This window comes from Vicugna pacos, chromosome 23 (assembly GCF_048564905.1).
Source record: "Vicugna pacos chromosome 23, VicPac4, whole genome shotgun sequence".
Classification (NCBI taxonomy): Eukaryota; Metazoa; Chordata; class Mammalia; order Artiodactyla; family Camelidae; genus Vicugna; species Vicugna pacos.
The window spans coordinates 30741772-30763195 of record NC_133009.1 but is presented as its reverse complement, the minus strand read 5'-3'; the positions used below and the strand labels follow the sequence as shown (position 1 = coordinate 30763195).

The following is a 21424-nucleotide window of genomic DNA, read 5'->3' as shown; positions in this document are numbered from 1 at the left end:
CTTTACCTAAGCAGGTAAACATAAAATGAATTAATGTTATCCAGTTTCAAAAACATAAGGCAGAATAGCTATTCAAATGTATTATGACCCCTTTAGTTGAGGAAAGAAAAACAAATGCATATAAAAAGATTTTTTCAAGTATCAATTTAGATCACAGTTTATTTGAAAAGACTCATCATACTGCAAGTTACTCATTTATGCACATTTGCAGTTTAATCTCATATTGTGTACAATAATGAAATTCTGTGAGCTTATGTTTCGTACTTTTAAAAGATAAATGAGTTCTGTTTCTGATTAAATTCAACACTTTGTTTTCATAAGAGCCACATCAACTCTCTTAATGATTATCCTTGTAATTACGTGTTAAATGTTTGTTTTCTTCCCTGTCCTGTAAATCCAGTGACAGGAGAAAATGTGCCTGTGTTCCAGGTTGTTGCATCCCAGCAGGCTTTCTCTTATGGCAATGTACATTCCATAAGGCTGCAAGGGGGAAGACAGGTAATAAATAGTCTACAAATAGATGCATAAGATAATTTCAGATAAGATTGAAATCTATAGAGAAAATAAACAGGTAAATTGATATGATTGATTGTGGAGATGAGTGCTATTTTTCACAGAAGAGTCTCTGAAAAGGTAAGATTTGAGCAAAGACATGAAAGATGAGAAAGAGTTTGGCCATGTAGGTCTGGGGAAAGGACAAAGCCAATGCAGACACTGAACATTGTCTGTAGGCTGGGAGTTAAAAAGAGCTAATAATGAAGTGTCCTGCCTTCAGTGGAAAGTAAAGATAAGTAAATGAACAATTATAACACCGGATGGTAAGTCCTACGGTACAGGTATGTTAACAGAATATATTTCTTGGTTACCCAGAAGAGCACAGAGGAGAGGCAGTCAGCGCAGACTGGTGGGAGGAAGAATGTGGACTTGACCTCCCTGTGCTACAGTAGCTGTTCCTCTAAATTCAAGGTGACCTCGTGGAAAGTGCAGGAATATAATTGAATAAAATCATTCTTTTTTTAATTTTAAATCAGTATTTCTGTGCAATGAATCATTAAATGGATGATTATATTTTCAAATTCTACTTAGAACGGAAGAATTACTGTCAGCTTGAAGTCAAGCAAAGGCCCGGTTTTCATCTAATTTTGTCTAATAGTCTGCAGGTAAAATTGTCTGTTAATGTAAACTTTTTAACTCCCCAGTCAAATCAAAGTTGTTTGTATTAGGCAGGATACATGATAAAATGCTGTGAAGAGAAAAATTCAAAGATGACACAGGCCAGAAATATCCTTCCCGTTTATGTAAGTAACCGCGTAGGACTTCGAAGGCTGGTGTGATGGTGTCATGATGTTAGAGATTAGAGAGCCAGGGTCCTCTGGCTGCTGCTCTGCCGTCTTCCACACTCAGCTCTCATCTCAGGGGACAGGATGTCTGTTTCAGCTATCACCGTAGTGACTCCATCCCAGCAGCAGTGAGGGAGAGATGGGAAAGAGCCCATACGTTTCTTCCAAAGCATGACCCGGAAGTTGAACGTCTCACCCCCGTTACAACCCAGGGCCCAGAGCTTATTCTAAGGTCACTTTAGCTACAAGAAAGGTTAGGGAAGATGGCCTCTGGCTGAGGGATTACGTACTCAGATAAAACGTGTATTCCTATGCAAAGAAAGGCAGAATGAATATTAAGAAAACAAGTCATTTCTGCCATACCATTCCCACTGTGATTTTAATTTTCATGTGTTAGATTCAGTTCAAGAAATGCAGCACATTTTTAAAGATACAATCAAATGAACTGTGCAGAAAATCAATTACATATTCTGAATAGCTATCTCATTCTCACTGCTTTTGCCTTCATCATTATCACCAAAGGCCTCATGTTAATAATTGTTACAAGGAAATGTACAGCACATTCTTTAAGAAGAACAAATATATATTTTAAAAAGTTTAAAAGCGAACAGATTTATGTGCTGATCTACACATGTTTCTATGACATTTTATATTACATATATATGGATAGCTCTTCACTTTTACTTCTTTAGAATGTGCTTGGTGGTGGAGGTCTTTATTTTATTTGTTAATGCTTTGGGACAGCATGACCTTTATTCAGTTCAAAGGGCCCTAGTTAAGAGTCTGAATACTTATGTTCGCGGTCTTGTTCTGCTACTAATTATCTGTGCAACCTTGGGAAATTATCCTTCCCAATCTAGTTTCAATTTCCTCATCTGCCGAATGAAGGGGTTGGACAAGGTGATCTCCAAGGTCCTATCCTGCACTAATTTCCATGATTCTCTGACTCATGGTACACTGTGAATGCTGATCTAATTAATTTTCTTAGTCACCTTCATGACACTCAATAGAATATATTTTCTCATGATGTTCAAGAGGTTGAGTCGTATATCTGTAAAGACTCCAATTAAATATAAACACTAATTTTGGCTTTCCTGAAAGGCACAGAGTTGAATTGATGGTAATGTACACTAATTGCCTGAGATGACAATTTTCTCCTTTCTTTGTTCTTCTCCTTACATCAGTTTTGCACATCTCTGCCTCCTCTGATAAGCTATGAAATAGTGTCAAATTAGTTTTTATACCTATAGTGTTACATGCAATGCTTCGTGTTCAAAACTATTTTTCAGACACCCAGCATAAACCAATGAGCCTTCTAAAACAGCTTTTAAACTGTTGAAATTGGAATGGCATCGTTAAATACCACTGTGTTTCATTTTCATGTTTCATGTTATTTTCAATGTAAATCATTTTTTCCTGAGAAGCTTCTATATGTTATACATTCTGCTGGGCTCTGAGAATAAAACCGTACGATATTGTCATTAGCCCTCAAAAGCTTAGCACCATTTGGCAGCTCAGCTAGGGCATAGACTGTATAAAAGTATAGAGATACTTTAAATGACTTTAGAATCACCAAGTGTTAAGGGAGCTGAAGGCAGCTTAGAGAATCTCTACTGGGTTTGTCCATTAATGTAAGACCAGGACTTAAGCAAAGTTTGATGCAGTTACCTAAACAAAGGGGTGGAAGTAAGCCTATTTAGCTAATAGCTGATAATTTGAAGGGAGTCTTTAGGGATGGTTAGTAAGATACAAATTTCAAGCACTGCATTTGAACAGACACAGGGCCTGGGATGTTGCACTGGGAGCTTGGCAATGAGGACTCACTTTTTTTTTTTTCCTCTCCTGCTGAGTGATATGGATGTTCAGCTGGAAAACAATTTTTAACAAGATCTTTAATAATATAATTAACAGATTTGGTGGCATCATGAGTAGGGCTAAGAGACACTGAAAATGATGAAACGATAAAATTTAGTAAATAAGTGGATAAGGAGGAAGTGTCAAGAAGTGTGCAGGATTCTGAGATTCTTTACCTCCTTACCCGCTGACCTGTGAGCCTGTTACCTTTCACGGGTGTCGATAGAAGACAAGACTCTCCTGAGTCAGAGACAAAGGACCTATGACTCACTGCGCAGAGCACATTAGCATATTTTGCATCAGCTCCGCTCGCTCCAGTGCACACGGGATGAAGGGGTGGGCAAGACGGATGCGTTACATATGGTGGACTTTCATCACAGCTGAGAAGCCCGGCACCAAGGGCCCAGCACCTTCTGAGCAAAAACCAAGTACCGTAATAATCAGTAAACAAGCCAGTCCCCCTGCCCTGGGAGGTGCCTGGTTACGCCACAGTCACCACCATCGGGCTGTGGTCGCCGTGCCCGCCTTCCCTGCCTGTGTGACCAGCTTTAGAGACTGCTCGGTCTCAGGAGACAGATAAGCTTGCCGCCTGGCGCATTCAGCAAGAATGTTCTGGGGAGCTCAGGGTTCGCGGTGAGTCTGTTCCCACAACGGGAGAATTCCAAGTGCATGGCCAGATTTTCTGCACGGGACTCTTAGCTTCTGAAGAGCATGGCCTCAGATTCACTCATATTCACAACGTCAGTGCCGGGCGCCGACTAAGCCCTACCTACCTCTGTCTTTACCTGTAACTGTATTAGTTTCCTAAATTACCGCAAACGGAGGGGCTTAAACACAAGCAGGCGCTTCTTCCTACAGCATTCTGGAGGCTGGAAATCCGAAATGAAGGTGTTGACAGAGCCAAACTCCCTCTGAAGCTCTGGGGAAAAGCCCCTCCTTGCCCCTGCTGGCTTCTGGTGCTTTCACCAGTTCTGGTGTCCCTTGGCTCGTAGCCGCCCCACTCCAGTCGCTGCTCCGTGGTCACGTGACTTCTTCCTCTGTGAGTCTGTGTCCCTGTACCACCTTCTCTTCTGTAAGGATACCAGTGCTTGGATCCAGAGTCTACCCTAATCCAGCTTGAACTCCTCTAAGATGAACTCATTACATTTACAAAGACCTTATTTCCAAATAACATCACATTCTGAGGTTTTGGGTGGACATGAATTTGGGGCGGTGGGGACATTACCCATCTCAGTATAACATCTATACCTCTAACCAGGGAGTGTATGATTGAATCATAATGTAAATGAACAAATAAACGAATGAATTCAAGACCATGTCATGTCTTGAGTATATGAATGAACATTGGATCCACTGTCAGAAAATAATATTTAAAAAATAGGAGAACTCAGTATTAGACATGCTGAATTCAAGTTGATAATGAGACTCTAAAAACCCAAAGGCAGTTGGAGGAAAGTTGGTAATGACTCTCCACTGTGTCCTATGCCATGTAACATATTATTCTCCACAACAGTATCGTCCTAGTGTTTCCCTCCATTTGTCCATAGTATATTCATTCTGCAATCCTTGGTCCACATAACAAGTCTCTTTTGTTTTTTTCCATCCACATGGTTTGTATTTTTATAACTCCCATCACACTTATTAGCATAACTTGTAATTTGCTTTTTGTTTCCATCGTATATTTATTACATATGTTTATGCATTTCTAGCGTAATAGGCACTTGGAATTCACAAAGAAAAAATCTCCTATTTATTTTTTAATACTCCCTTTCTCAGTTTCCTCACTTAATATTATCCAAAATGATGCCAGACACATAATTAGAACTTAATAAGTACTTACTGGCTAAACTTTCACATTTATGCTTATGCAAGTTTTCCATAAGCAAACGAATTCAGGTTTTGTCTGCATTTTAACACATTACAAAGCAGGGGAACAAGGTAATAAAAAGTTTAGCGTTTATTTACAGAAATATTATTGCCTTTTATAAATAAATGTATACAAAGAGCCATTTCAGTAGCATTATCTGTGCACATTGATTTTAAGCATCATTGGATATTCATCCAGCTTTGCTGTTTAACACTCTGTATGCTGTCTGTCTTTGGGTTCCCGGAATGTGTGCTTTATCCTTTTATTTGTACAACTTACCTTGTTCCGTGCTTTTGGTTCTACAAGGCTGCAGTTCATTTTTGTTTTGTTTTATTTTGGTTTTATCTTTAATGTTAAGATACCATTTTCATCCTCTTTGTAACCCCAAGTAGTGAAACACATTTTATTATATTCTTGGAGGTAATGCTGGTCACAGTCTGCCTTTAGCAAAGCAGACTACAGTTCCAGCCCAGAACACTGTGTGTCGGATTCAGAAGGAGGTGGTGTTTCAAGACCTTTTCTTCTGATTCGCAAATTTGCCTGACCTATTCATCATTCCATAATTTTATTTCATGGCATTCTCATCTTGGTTGACAACATACTGTGTTATATTACCTCTTGTTTGCATTTTCCCTAATTTATTTTCAATTCTGTATGATATGTCATAGTTTAATTTAATCGGTTTTTTTTAGTCTATGGACTGAGAAATGCGTTATCAGTGGGCACTGTATGTATATAATTCAAATGTTATTTCTAACAGGTATTTTTGTGTATAACTAGTTTTAGGCAAATTCTGCACTTAATAAAAACTAGGTTTGTAAAGTTTTATGTATATGCTTGCCATTATAAGGAAACATTAATTATAATGACATATTTATGTGTTCTAGTTGATAAACCAAGTGTGTTCTTTTTTCGTATGTTGTATTTCCTAATACACATGTCCCAGGTAACAAAATATTGTCTAGACCCTTTTCACGGAATGGTAAAATTTTACTTTCAAATACTTCATCTTGCATTGACTGCAGTGCAATAAGATTGCAACAAAGGAACAATAATACTAGAGAGAGAGAAAGAACGGGGCTCTTCAGAATTCTGTATTGTTAGAATTCAGAATCTCTAGCTTCTTATCGCTAGCCTTTGTTTTTTTTTTTTAATATACCTTTGTAATGACCAGAGAAAGGAGTTAACCTCCTTTCCCTAAAAGATAAAATAAATTAAAAAATAAAAATATCTCTGATCTAGCAATTTGAAGGAAAGAGATAAGGAAAGGCAGCAATGAGATATTTACTTGTGAGATTTGATGGTGCTGAAAAGGAAGAAACTTTCCTCTACCCTTCTAGGTTCTACTGGCTGGTCTAAGAATTAAATTGACATAAAACGGATTAACAGGAGAAAATCAAACAAGAGGTTAATAAAATGTATACTTTGGAAAGACCCAGGAAAAATGAGTAACGTGCCAGAATGACTGAGACCCTCACTTTAAATACCATCTTCAGCTCAAGACAGAAGAGGATGTGAGGGTTTGGGACTTCAAATGGGAGGGAGACAATTGACAGGAAGATGGAAAAGCAAATGTTTGGTAGATAAATGCTGAGCCTTGACAACGTGACACACAGTGGACTCTGATCTCTAGGCCCTGCCGGAGTTTCCTTCACAAGACCTAGTCCATATTTCTTGCAAATGTGGCTCTATTAATAGCTTTATCCTGGGAATGGGCCCACTATGTAAATTCTTTTAGGCAGTTGGGGGAAGGTCAAAGTTTCTTTCTGAGTCTTTTGGGCCTCTGTTGTTTTCAGCTCAAAATAATCTGCATGCCAGAGAAACATTTTGGGGTGGCAAATTTTGTCCCACTACAGTGGAGTCACAAACTGACTCCTTAGTTTGTTGTGAAATGGCAAGGCTAGCCAACAAGGCTAACAACCGATGACAAGGCTGCTCTCTGAGGATCAGTGGACCACGATGGCACTGGCCCTGGCCACTCCAGTGCTGAGGAGCCAGCTGCAGGGGGTCCACAGTTGAGGGGTTCATAGGCAGCACAATGGTTCTGTCTCAAATGGTACTAATTCCAGATGCTGAGACTTCCATCTAGAAAGTTCTATTACACAAAAGATGTATGTAAGTCATTAATTGATCAAAATAAACTACAGTTAAATCTTGTCATTGGTGCTTTCTCTGTCTCTCTCATAATTTGCCCCATTAACATGCCTTAACAAAGCACAAGCCAGTTACCTGAACTACAGACATCAGTGTTCAGTGTAAGTAAACTTTTCGGATCATAAATGGTTTTAAAAAAGAGAGAGGGAAGACAAAAAATGGTTAGCCTAAAGTAACACCTTAAAATTTAGAAGTACGGACATGTAAAAGATGTAAACTTTTATAGTAATTCTCATAATGGTGGAACAGAAATGAATCTGAGTTTTATGTTCTCTGTTTAGCTACAAACCAGAAAATCAGAGAAGTATAAACAGCAGTTTTCTTTTGTTTCTCTTCTTATGTCGAACACGATTTCAATGGATTCTGAAAGTTCAGATTTTGGCTGTTTTTATTAATGTAGAAACATAGCTATGTGTAGAAACACAGGTAAGCAAATCAGAAAGACATGAGACAGCCTTTTGGAAGCAGCTTTGAACTGATGAATATGTCAGAAATTAAAAAAAAAAATCTCAGCTCAATAAGTGTTTCTTGAATGAACAAATGAGTGAATAATTTAGGTTTTCTCTAGCTACTAGAAAGTTTGTCCCTGTCTCTTCTTCCTCAGTACTAACTACACTTTCCACCTTCATGTACAGACAGGTCTTTTAGAATTGACTGATATTTTAATTACCTGAAGAAAATGCCGTTACTTTCTACTGTGCCTTTAAAAAAAAGCTTTTCAGTTTTACGGAAAAGTGGGATTAAGCAGTGCATCAGAGTGTCATATCGCCTGTTTAAATCCCAGCTTACCCGTTTCAGTGTTCATGTTCAAAATGACTTCCCTCCTTATTGTAATTCACTTTCCTCATCTGCAAAATGGGGAAGATATTAGTACCTAGCTCAGGTTCGTGTTGAGTCTTAAATGAGTCAATAAAGCTAAAGTGTTCGGAAAAGTACGTGAAACATAGAAGGCAGCTGGTATTAGCCACGAAGGCAAAGCTAAGCCCTCACAAAAATACCCATCTATTACAAAATCAAAATAAAACACTAGCTAATAACAGTAATCAATAACCTTGTTATGTACAAAGTAATTATTTTGGGGCTAAAATTAAAGGAAAACTTAGTTTTAGCTTGTAGTTAAGCTGGGACTACAACCAAGTACTTTCTATTATAATAGGCAGCCTTGGTATTGTATTTTCCTAATTACCTCATTTGAATTACAGGCTTTTTTTTTTCCTGGATGCAAGGGAATGCATTTTATAATAAAAGAATTACAAGCAGTACAATAGTGCCTTTCGGACAGGGGTTTCTCCAATCGTTTTAGTCATCAAGCTACTCGTAGGGTTGCGCTTAAGGAGTAGAAAGGCCTTTGCTCTGTCCCTACTTTTCACTTACTCTTACCTGTCTGACCTTAGGAAGGTTATTCAGCCCCTGAGTCTCAGTAATCTGCTCTGGAAAAAAAGCAGTGTTAATAGCATTTACCTTGGAGTAGTGCACGTTCTATGAACGTGTTTGGTGAAGTGCCTGAAACAGCTGTTTATTCAATCAATGCTACATCCCTTGCTCTTCCTGCTTAGAGGCCACGTGAAGACCCGCCCCCACCCCCCGCCAGCCAGGAAGGGTTGTGTCTATTGTAAACCCATTTCTTAACCTAGTTCCTGCTGTAATTTTTACTTTATCACATTTTACTTTTATTTGCACAGGCGGAACCAGAAATCTAGGGTTAGACAGAATGATCTGGGTGTTTTGGCTTAATTTCACTGTTCAGGCCATTTCTTAATGAAATTTTTTTGAGACAATCACAGAGCATGGTGTGGAATCTGAACTGAGCTGTTTATACTGTGTGAGTGTGTGTGTGTGTGTGTGTGTGTGTGTATCATCTGAGGGCACAATATTAAAACATAAAAATAGTAAATATTCAGATTCACTTATAAAATGTCTTTATACCCTCTGGCCCAAAACACAATGCACTTGGATCTGATCACATTTTTGATGCCAACTTTTGTCTACAGGTAATTAATTAGGGACAAGGGAGCAAGTTAAAGAGCACCCTGAGGAATTCATCACTCAAATCCATCGAGTGGGATATTTTACAAAACTTGGTCTTATTTCCGAAAAAGCCAGTGCCATGGGGAGAAACAAAGAAAAGACAGAAAAAGATTTAAGCGACCTAACTACCTAAGAATATAGCCTTTTTGGATCCTTTTTTTTTTGAAAGAATTAAAAAGAATTAATTTTAGACTTTAAGGGAAATTTGAAATGTGGCTTGGATACTAGTCTGTGTCGATGAATCGTGGTTAATTTCATTATGTGAAAATGGCAATGGGTGATTATGTAAGTCACTATCCTTCTTTTGAGATGCGTATAGAATCACATATAGAATATTTGAGTAGAATGACATGAGATCTGAGATTTGCTTTACAGTCTTCCAAACCACCCCTCCCCACAAAAATGGAGAGGGAGTAGATAAAACATGCAAGACGAAATGTTGGTAGTTGTTGAGGCTGGCTAATGTATACCTGGGAAATTCTCTACTATTTGTGTGCCTTTGAAAATTTTATATTAAAAAAGTTATGAAAAATTAATAGAAATTGAATGTAGGCTCCTTAGGTCTTTTCAGGCTTTAAACAATTATTTGCAGAGTGGCAACGTGATACATTAAACTGTATGTATCGTTATGTGCACATTTTGGTTTGTACTATTGCAAGATGTTTGTAGAAATTTGTTGAGCAAAAATGTTTAAAGATTGACACTACAACTATAAAGCCTTTAACAAGATGTTTCTTCTTAGATTAATTTATCCTGAATAACAATGAGACAGTTAGCTCTAACGCTGAACAACTGGATTACAAAAGGATTTAGTTCTTTTAGTTCCCTATTCTGCAAAGACATTATGTTGAGAAGGTCAAGTATATTTTGCATAGAGTAGCAGTTTAAATACCGAATAGTGGCAGTCGCTCCCTTTTCACCAACTATAACTTGATTTAAAGAAGTAATAATCTTTTTAAGTTGAAGAGTAACTGTGAGGATTATGATGTCCCTATACCCAAAACACTATTTTTTTTACAGTCCTATTGAAAAACAGGAGTCGGTGTGCAGAAATGTCCAGAACACAAGACATTCAAATTCATTGAACAAAAAGAGAACATAATAGAAACAAAAAATATTTCAGGTGCAAATAACTAAGTACTTTGATAGCTTCAACTCATCCCTTCAATTTCTCTTCAGGTAAACTACTCTGTAAATAAAAACACACATTTCTCTCACTCTGTTTTTGAATCAGAAAATCTATTAAGAAAGGTAATGGAAAATGGGTTCCTCTGAAATTGTTTAATCCCTTTAGAATATTAACACGAGCCACTGATATTGCAAGAATACACGAGGACACTTACCCCAGGGTGGGTATCCAGTTATATGGTAGTCATGCTCCTCTGACTTCAATTTGTCAAACAAATAACAGAAAGGACAGCAGGTGTTTTTGTCTAACCCCATTGGTTATGATTAGAGATATTACAAAACTATGAAAATTAATGTTGACATACCACTTTGAGAGCTAATTTCCTTGTGTGTGTGACAGGCCGTAGCACGTCTGAAATGCGTGTATTCCCACTTGCCAGAGTAACACATTACTCATTGGAGTCTTTGCTTCCAAAAGCAGCTGTTGTCTACTTCAATCAATTTTCAGCTATTAATGGTAGCTTTTAACTATATTTGTGAAAGGCAGATACATTCAATTAGTATTTGTCAGGAACAACGTGGCATTTACTCTGAGGAGAGATTTAAGGCTGCCAGAATCTATTGTAACATAGCATCGTGTAGATAAAAATGACCAGTAAAAGCAGCACTGTACGCTGCTTTAGGGGACAACTTCATTTTTCCTCTGATCTGATGCTATAGACGAGACAATGAATGATGATTACCTTTCATGGTAGAGAATGAAAAGACTAAGAATAGAGTGGATTAGCAAAGTTCAGACGCACCACAAAACCCTGTAATGACCTCTTTTTCTCGTAAAGTTGCTTTCTTTCTCAGAGGATTCCTCAGAGAAACATACATTTACTTGAAATCTCATTCTCCTATTAATGTGTAAGGAAACCAAATAGAAAGCTACATAGAATGTGTTTAGAAAACCAATTTCGTCCACCATATTTTATGTGTAATTAGAGCCATTAAAATAATCTGAAGTGGTAAAGCTTTAATAAGAAATCACATCACCATTGTTTTCCCACATGATCACTGGCTATGACCATTCGGAGCTTCTCTCTTAGTCTCAGAGACTGTTCACATCTCTCTGTCCAAAAAGCACTGAGCACGAGGGATGGGGATTCCTAAGTTATTACTGTTTTATTTGTTTAACTTTGATTTCTATGGCTAAGATCATGCAAATGCATAGATGTTTCTTTCCCACGTTCTTCTTCTTTTTAAGAAGCTGTGGAAAACAATGAACTCTGACATGGATGATAGAGCGAGAGATTTTTCACTGTTGGATGGGAGTGATATCCATTTACTTGTCAGGGGAAAAGCAGCTGGATACGATCCAGAGCATGTTATGAGAAGCTGGGATCTAGAAATATTTGTCAATGTTTGGGGAGAAATATCTTCAAGGGTCGATCTTTCCCTTTGTGCTTCACATTTGCTTTATTCTAAAAAATTTCCCCTACTAAAAATTTTATTTCAAATATCCCAGTGTTTGATAAAAGAAAATGAAATGGAGGGGAGTGTCCATGGTTGAAATATTCTAGGGTCAGGAGCAAAAGGAAGAAGGAATGGGTAATAATTTTCAAGTCAGTATGTTCCTGCTTTGCTGAGAAGTGTACTATGTCTAAGAGAACCTTCTGTAAATTGAACAGACTCTACTTACTTGTGTCTACTAAATATGTTTCTCACTTTACAAATTTTCTAAATGAATCCATTCACTCTTCAACATAATTTATTGAGGGCATACCATGAGCCAGATAGTGTTTCTGGGAATACAACCATAAACAAGTGAGATAAAGATTCCTACCTTCACTGAACTCAACAGTCTGGTGAAGAAAGACATTTAAAGCAATATGAAATATTAGAGCTAGAAGGAAAATGAAGCAGAGAAGGGGTGATGGGGACGGCTGGGGTGACCAGCAATATTAAACAGGAGATCTATGAAAACACTCAACTGAGAAAATGATGAGTTTAGGGATTTGAAGGAGACTCAGGAGGAAGCCATCCAGACAGATGATCCAGGGAGTTCCAGGAATAGGAACTCACAAACGTAAATGCCCAGAGACAGGAGTCATCTTGCGGTTTTCAAGAGAAAGTGAGGGAGCCGGTGAAGCTGGTGTGGAGTGAGAGAGTTGGAGAGAGGTCCTGGGGAGCTTTGAGAGTTGTGGGGGCCATGATTCTGCAGGATCCTACAGGTCCCACTAAGGACTTCCACCTACGCTAAATGAGATGTTTGGACGATTTTGATCTGAGAAGCAGTATGATTCTACTTAAGTGTTAGTGGAATCACAGTGAGTTCAGGAGAGACCAATAGGAGTATAAATTCATGCACACGCAGTGTGGCAAACTTATCTCTAAAATAGTTACGGAGAACAGAAGATGATTGTTTCCCTTTGGAACATACTACTTGGCTCTGATGAACAGACTTTTTATAGTTACTACAGACTAATGTATAGCGACTGACATTTTGAGGGGGATTGTGTTAAGTATTGTTAGTGTAAAAACATAGAATTATTGAGACTTCAGGTAGAAAACAGAATACTCAAGCTGAAGAGAAACTTAAAAATAGTCTAGTGCAACCTAGTCTGTGCTCTAAATACAAAAAAGCTGATTCCCAGAGAGATTAACAGTATCTTCAAATAACCTGGATTTTTAAGTCCCCAAACCAGGGTCTGCACAGGTCCCATTCCAGATTTCCGCCATTGCTGTTCCATTGTATTAGCAATATAATAAAAAAAAATGTGCCCTGTAATACGTATACCCTATTTGTAAATGAGAAAGTGGTACTACTTGATTCTGATTGGGTCTTAATCAACTCTACTTTTCTGGAATTCCAGGTCAGAAAATGAATTAATGTATAGAAAGTACCAAATGTGTACCCTTAAAAGTGAAATATTTTGTTAACTTCACTAATTATCACAATTCTTTGAGAAATACTTGGTTTGTGGTTGTGGTTGTTGTGGTTGTTATTGTGGCTGCTTTCCACATGTATTTTAGATGGGCTGACTTTCTAGCAAAGGCACTGATTGGCTGACTTGGGACTTTACGTACGTAGGCGCGGCCTGTGCCACCTCAACCTGTATCCTCTCTAGATAAAAACAGGATAATCTAAGGCATCTTCCCAAGGTGTTTAAAGTCATTTGAAGAAGAAGAAGAAGGCGGGGGGAATGAAAGGATGGGTAGGAATGTGAGAAGCAGCAGAAGAATTTGACACAGTTGTTTTTAATATTTTTCTGAAGAAAACACACTCTGTTATTTTCTTTTAACATGAAAAACTATGCTTTGAATACTGAAGTGAACTGTAGGTTTGATTTAATCTGAGGTTCTTCCCTGGAAACTAGAATGCTCCAGCACAATTCTCACCAAAACAACTTAAGGCATTGATACATGATGACAAGTTTCTTTCAATTTAGACAAATAGCAAGAGGTTGCACTTCAGACCATTTACAGGAGTGATACATGTGGGAATGAACCAAAGGGAGAAAAAAACATTTCTTGTAAGATTCCAAACACTTGTTAGGAAGACTCTAGAAGGAAACTTTTGGTTCCCTGGAAGAGGGAAAGCATACATTGGATTAAAAACTCCATTATGTATTTATTGGTTTATAGATTTCGCTTCACAGTCTAAAACTATAAATGGATTCTCTGAAACTTTCATTGCAAAACCAAAAAGCATTGTGAAGTATATAGATACAGTATTCTGCTTGGCTTCTGTGGTGCTGGAGTCAAGGAATTCATACATAACATGCTAATACATAGAAATGCTCAATGATTTCAATAGCAGTTCAGTCAATGACCTTTTATTATTTGAAATTTAAATCCTCAGGAACCAAGAGAACAGCATATACTGTCAACATCAATTTGACATTGTTTCGGAAGTAAATGCATTATGGGGATTTGGCTAACGGAGGCTAAAAACACACATTTCATTTTTTTTAATATCTTTTTTTTTAACATGCCCCCAGGTTTTATTTTAAACAAGCATTAAAAAGCTTTCAGATCTATCCAGTAATGCTTGAAGATGCCACATTCTTTCCCAAGCTTAAGATTGTTGCCTTAAGTGTTTTCACTCTTTGTTTAGTGACATAAAGTCACCTGTCCATTGAGCCAATAGACTCAGTTTTGTTTCAGATCGCCAGTCTTTCTCCATTTTAATTTCACAAGAGTTCAAAGTACTTAGCCTGCTTGGGTTTCCTTTTAGAGCTGCTGAAAACAAGTTACTTTTAGGGATATCTCCCCTTAAAACCTGTTCACAGTTAGTATGCAGATGATTGTCAAGTTGCTCTGCCTGAGATCTCAATCCCTCGATATCCAAGTACGGCAGGTTTCTTGATGTCTCAGGAGCAAGATCAAGGGACCATTTATTTTCAAAGTTTGACTGCTTCTCAGAAACTTTTCATCTGGTTCCTAGTAATCAATATGCTACTACAAGTAACAGGAAACTGGATTAATTGAAGCCTAGAAACATAAGGATTTTTCTTTTTCAAGGAAAGGAAATTCCTTAGAAAGTAACTATTGGCAATGTTTCCGCAGTTTGATGATTTCACGACCAGTTATCTCTGTTTTTTGTTGTTTCTGTGTTTGCCTTTCCCTCGTGTTACATGTTCTGTTTTGCTTTGTTTTTTGAAATCACAAGCTGGCTCCTGTAGCTTCAGACACCACAACTGTTTATAGTGTAAGTAGCACGAAGTGCAGTAAAGCCACATCTGTTGGCTACTCTTTTAGGAAAAAGAAGCCATCACAGACTCACCCACATTTGACTACTGCTTATAGCAGTAGCCATGTAGCCACCTTTAACTTCAAGGGAAACTGGGAAAGTTGTTTTATTTTGGCACATTGTGTTGAACAAAATCAAGGTTCTGTCTGTAGGAATAAGGGACGTGTGGATGTTTAATAGAAAATTAACAGCAAATGAGACACCCATTCTTTTTTTGTGTGCATATATATATATATATATATATATATATATTATTGAAGTATAGTCAGTTTACGTGTTGTGTCAAGACACCCATTCTTAATTGAAAAATTGCTTTGTTGTTTCTCATTTACCCCCTCAGCTTTCCTTTAGCCCTCACACAACCAGATACTGTAATGCTCTGATAGGTGTTAAGGTGACCTCACAAGTAAAAAGAGAATGGGAAGAAATCTTGAATAAACTACTGCATTTAGATAAGGATGTGATTATCATAAAATCCATATTAATTACTTTTCCTGTGTTAAATGCTGAATGAAAATAGTTTGCTCGGATTCATTTTCCAACAGGTTTATCCTACAAAAATGCAAAATCTGGTGGGAGGTCTGCAGGGTGTGGAGCCTTCCCCTAACAGGTTGGTGGTGAGGCAAGGGGGTGGAGTTCTAGGAGACTCAAACATCAGCCTTCTGGTTCCAGCCAGTTTGGGGTCGTGTTGTGATCAGCCTGAAGCGACCATCCTCCACCCGGGTGGGGCCTCACTTCCTGCAGAAGAGCTGAGAGCTGTGTACCTGATTGGTATGCAGGTGCCCCAGGAGGAACCAGGATCCTGCCCTCTGGCTGCACTATTGTTTCTTAACTACTTTTCCCTTGTTTCTGCATTCCCTCTCTTCCCTAAACTAGGACACATTTGAATGTGCCCTTTGAAACTCAGGGAAGGTCTAGGAAGCTGAAAACCTTTTTCCTATAAATAAGAAACCAGGCCACATGGAAAGGCTTTTGTGGAGAGCCTCACAGTGTCCTGCTTGGTTTCATGTTTACGTAATAATTTAACTTCCAGAATCAAAAGTGAGTTTGTTTTAGCTCTGAATCCACTTTGTTGCTATTGTTCTTTTTTCTTTCATGGAAGATCCCTGTAACCTGAACATCTCTTCATTATAGTTGCAGACAGAAACTGAGGTGTTTGTTCTTATAGGAAACATATATGAGAAACCAAATTACTATCATAAAATTTAGTTATCATGGAATAAGAGCAAGAGACTTTTAATTGGCTTTCATTTGTTGGGGAAGAAGAAAATTTTCTCTACCCTTCTAGGTTCTTGTGACTGGTCTAGGGATTAAACTGACATGAGACAGATTCACAGAAAATCAAATAGAAGTTTAGTAACATGTATAGAAGAGAGAGACCCAGGAAAACTGAGTAACAGACTAAAATGGCCCAAAACCTTATCTTAAATACCATCCTCAGCTAAAAAGAGGATGTTGGGGATAGTGATTTGGGACTTCAAAGAGGAGGAAGACAGTCCTCAGGGAGATTGGAAACTAAATATTTAGTAAGTAAGTGTTTACTGGGCCATGCAGAGCAATGGACCACAGAGTGGACTCTGAGCATTGTTTTTGGGTGAGTTTAAGGTTAGCAGGCTGGTGCAGGGTCTTTTTTAAGTGGGACTATAAATCCAAGAATCGGTTCCCTTCAGTTTTGCTGTGCATGAGCTATTTAAGAGTACCTGATAAGAGTTCTTCCACTAGGTTTGGAGAGCATCCTTTAAATGATGTCTTTTCTGGTGTGCATAATCTCCTCGTTGCAGGTTGTGGGGCATCTGATCTTTAGTCAAAGATAGATTGCTATGATAAGCTTCAGAAATAAGCTTAGACTCTCCTTTTCATAATTAAACTTTATAATAATGGAACAGGGTAACAAGGATCCATCTTGGAAGTGAGTTTTAGGCAGGAAACACTGAAGCTCGAATACAATTAACAATACTGGAACTTAATATCCATTGAAACATAATTTTTCTGTCTAAAATTACCCTTATTTCTACCAAATAAAGCCAAATTTTCTACCAAAATGCAGCCTAATTTATTTGCAAAATGAGTGGTTTCAGTAAAGTCAGCCTGATTATTTACATAAGTGTAATTGATCACATAGGCTCTTTTGAACTGCCTTTACTGGAAATTTTCATTAGGAGTATCAGGTTGAGTTTTTAAAAGCCTTCTCACGGTTTACAAACTATCTTGAGGTTCCTGCACCTGCCAGGAAATGGCCTATTATTCACCTGATAAGACTTCTGGGAACCCTGTGAACAAACAAACAAAAAAACCCCAGTTATTTTTCCAAAGGGCTTTATGGCTCTGTAAAGTCCACCTTAGTTTTTAAGGTGATATATCTGATTCTATGCTTATTCTTAAATATGACATTATAGTCAAAGCCACAGTAATATAACCAATGTTTTCAATTCTGGAGGGATCAGGTAGAGAGAAAAGATAGATGTTTCAATTCTGTTTACAAAGGTATAATTTATCATATTGCTGTAAGCCATAATTAGCTTAAGGGGAAATGTTTTCTTATCTTTGGAAAACAAAGATTAAAAGCTAGTAATATTTCAGACAAAAAGTCATAAACTATATCATCCAACCCTATGTAACTAATCCTTGTTGATCTCAATTTTCTGTTAATAGTTTAATGAAACCATCAGATTTTCCATTAGAATTTTTAAATTTATTACCCAGTTCAGTGGCAAGATCAGAAAGTTATCAGAAACCTATACTTTTCAAAAAGTAGTTTCTGTGAATCTTATAGAAGATGAAGATTTTTGCAAAAGCATCAGCAATAACTGTCTTATAAATGACAAGATTTAAAATGGCACACTTAAATGTCTGTTTACAATGCAACTGTCAAAGAAAGTTGGTTATTTCTGTGACATAACTTTTTAAAATAATAACTAGAATTATGACTGAGAACATTATACCAAGACATATCCAAATTTTAGAAATTTCTAATAGTTTCTAAAATGTTTCTATTAATAACATTTATCCATGCAATACAACCTAAGAAGGTTTATCACCACTCATTTGATGATGCTTCCCACATATTAACATACCAAATAAGCCTGATTAGTTTAAAATCTCTCTTTGAGATGTTTCAGATGGTCACATGCTGGACATACCTGGCCACCCCCAGGACCTTCAGGGCCATGTACAGGGAGAGCCCTCCTCCCCAGTGGCTCCAATAAAAATGTGAAAAATTTTTTTAAATGTCCACTTTTAATTCATTATATAATGTTCTGTTAAAAATATTTTCTTGGATTTTTTCCTTACATATTTGTAAGTGTAAAGTATAAAAGTAAGGAAATAAAGATTAATTAAATACATTACTTTAAAAAGTCCCAAAGTTAGCTAGAGGTCAGAAGAACTTTATTTAGAATTTGACTTGAGGAAGTTCATCAAAGATATCAAAAAGGTTTTAAAACACTTTGTGAAATAGGTTTATAGACCACTGGAAAAAATACTCTTCACTTAACCAAAATGACAATAAAAGATTTCAAAGGCAAATACAGAAAGTTTCAACAAATTATAGAGAAACTTTACAATCTGTTATCAAAAGCAGATAAATATCCCAAGAAATCTTGCTCTTTTAACAGAGAAAACCAAATTCTAATTTTATACCACCTTAACTTTAATATTAAAATGTATTTACTCAATTAAATTTATTTTAAATTATCCAATCCTGACCACATATTAAGCTCTTTCCCAGTGTTCCTTTTACACAAACCTTCTATAACTTCATTTTTTAGGTTCAAACTTTGTCCTTTCTCTTTTTCTTGCTCTTTTTAGCCTCTCTTTAGGACAAAAGTAACCTTTCTTTTCCTTTAACAAAATGCATTTCCATTCCTTATACCTTCTTTTTCCCCCTGCATATAAAGATGTTTTTTTTTAATTAATTTTAGTGGTTTAATTAACAATTTTAATTAGAATTCTTAACCTTTAAAACCTTAATTTCTAGTGAAAACTAAAAAGTAAGCAATTATAAACTGTCTTTTGCATTAGCATTCTATAGAATGGCAAACTTATAAGTACTATACAAAATTTTGAAAACGTGTACTTTCTTATAGAATATGTCTCAGTGTGGCATCAAACATATTTATTGCTAATCTTAAATATCTTTAGTTTTTCTGTAAAAGGAAGCCTTTGCTCAGTAATGAATGTTTCAGTGTCTTACTTTATTTGGGAATGACCTAGATATTTAATAAACTTCCATTATTTAACTTAATTTAGCAAAACTCAAAAGTTTCAAGTTACCAAGAATCTGGAGAAACTATTTTTAAATAGACATACCATAAACGTAATCATTCTTAAAGAATTCACCTAAAAGCTCTTACTCCATTTATTTCTATTTAATTCACTTGTTGCCAACAATTATGTTTAGATAACCCATGGAAACTTTATGAGACATTGAACCAAGTTAGCCATCATCCCCCATTTTTCTCGCTGACAAATTTTGTAGCAGAGATAACGTGAACTCACTTGAGTTCTGGTAAGCCCAGGTGCAATAAAAGTATTATACTTAATATTGATGATTCTAAGACGTGTCTGTGTTGATTAAAACAACACATTTAAACTGACGTTAATATCAAATATTAACTTAACACTGAATATTTCCTAGATCACATGAATCTGAAATTCATTTCAGTTAGTTTTTACTGTACTTTTGAGAATTCACAAGAGCACTTATTTTCCTTTAAGCCAATTAAATAGAGCTAATTTACAACTAATTTTGGCAATACCATCCAAAGGTAGAGCAGAGCCATCTTCATGGAATATTGGAGATGGGGGGTTTTAGAGTCGAATCAAGAAAGATAAAGTGGAGAGAGTGGGAAATGACAAAACTTTTGATGAATTTTGCTAAAAAGACAGCAGAAAAATTGGATGATATCCTAAATAAGAGGTTAAATTAAGGAACTTATAAAATAAATATTCCCAAGTTATGTATTGTAATTTAGACAGAGGTACTACAGTGATTAAGAAAAAAAGACTTTTACAGGTGCAAAATTCTTAATAGGCACTGGAAAATGGGATTCAGCACCCAGTAGATGGTTGACCTTTTGGGGAAAAATCAGTGGAAATTTAGAATATACATATGGATTTAAATGCAGGTAGGCTAGTAGTTTTACTGATAAAATAATAAAGAAATTAGCTTCTGATCATTGTATTTTCTCAGTTAAATGAGAAGTAAAGCCAGCATATGCGAGTGAGAAATTATGTCCATTTAAAAAGAAATAATCATGTGCAAAATATCCATCATTTAGATAAAGAGACCAAAATGACTGGGGTAGTATACTGGGATTAACAGGCAGCCCTGAAGCACCTTTTGAGGTTGGGATTCTGAATTTAAAGTGAGGCCAGTTAGGATGCTTGTGTGTTCAGCTGTTGCTATGTAGCCATGGAGTAAGACGAGATTTGGATTTAATCAGGGTCAGCGTCTTGACAAGTAAAAGCAGGGAACTGAAAATATTTGCAAAATTTTTGTTAAGAACAGAGGTGACAGAATCCAACATGAAGAAAGGTGAGAATAAAATCATAAGTGGGAGGCAGATGTTGAAGATACTCGAAGTTGTTGACTATGAGAATGGCAGAGAGCAGAGAGACCAATGTGTTAGATGGAATTTCTGACTGGATATTGGAGTCACCAAGAAATGAGTGCAGAAGTATTGATGGACGAGAAGATAAGAAGAGAGTGATCCTTAGTGTCTGTCATCACTTTTGATAGTAGATGGGTGTCCATATTTCTAAGTGTAGGAGTGAGATTATATCCCACGAATTCTGAGTCCTAGTAAAGAGCTTCTTCCACTCACCTACGGAGCTATACACTTAATATTCTATATAATTCTCCCTATAGTCTATGTAAGCCTTGGTTTATAATCCATCGCACTGCTATTCAGTAATTCACACAGCATGCAGAAAATGTGCGTATGTGAGCAGCCTGATTCCCGTCTGTGTGCTCACTGGGCAAAATAAGGGGCACATGCTCACCCCGTCGCTCTCATTCCTTCTCCCACTTGGTGTCACTGGGAGTCACGTGCAGTGCCTCACATTTACAGTTTCTAGGAACTAAAAAATGAAGAGATTAGAGTTTTAGACTTTGACAAGAGAGATATGCAGAAAAATAGAGGACTCATTTTTATTTTAATAGGAGAAATTGCAATTTGATTACAGAGGTTATGCCTAACCTTTTCTAGGTAATTCAGAAAATGCTTCAGAGTGGCAGCATGTGAAATGAGTTTAAAAAAATAAGCGGCTATGGTCAGAGAAGGGTTACCCAAAAGGTAAAATATCATAAACTAG

The 21424-nt window shown here is 36.9% G+C and overlaps 1 protein-coding gene and 1 pseudogene across 2 annotated transcripts in view; one reads left to right on the top strand and one right to left on the bottom strand.

Annotated features, from left to right (window-relative positions):
- LOC107033459 (U3 small nucleolar RNA-associated protein 18 homolog) overlaps positions 1 to 5379 on the bottom strand; it is a 28223-nt pseudogene extending 22844 nt beyond the window's left edge.
- BRINP3 (BMP/retinoic acid inducible neural specific 3) overlaps positions 1 to 21424 on the top strand; it is a 335533-nt gene that overhangs the window by 298789 nt on the left and 15320 nt on the right. The window lies entirely within an intron of this gene.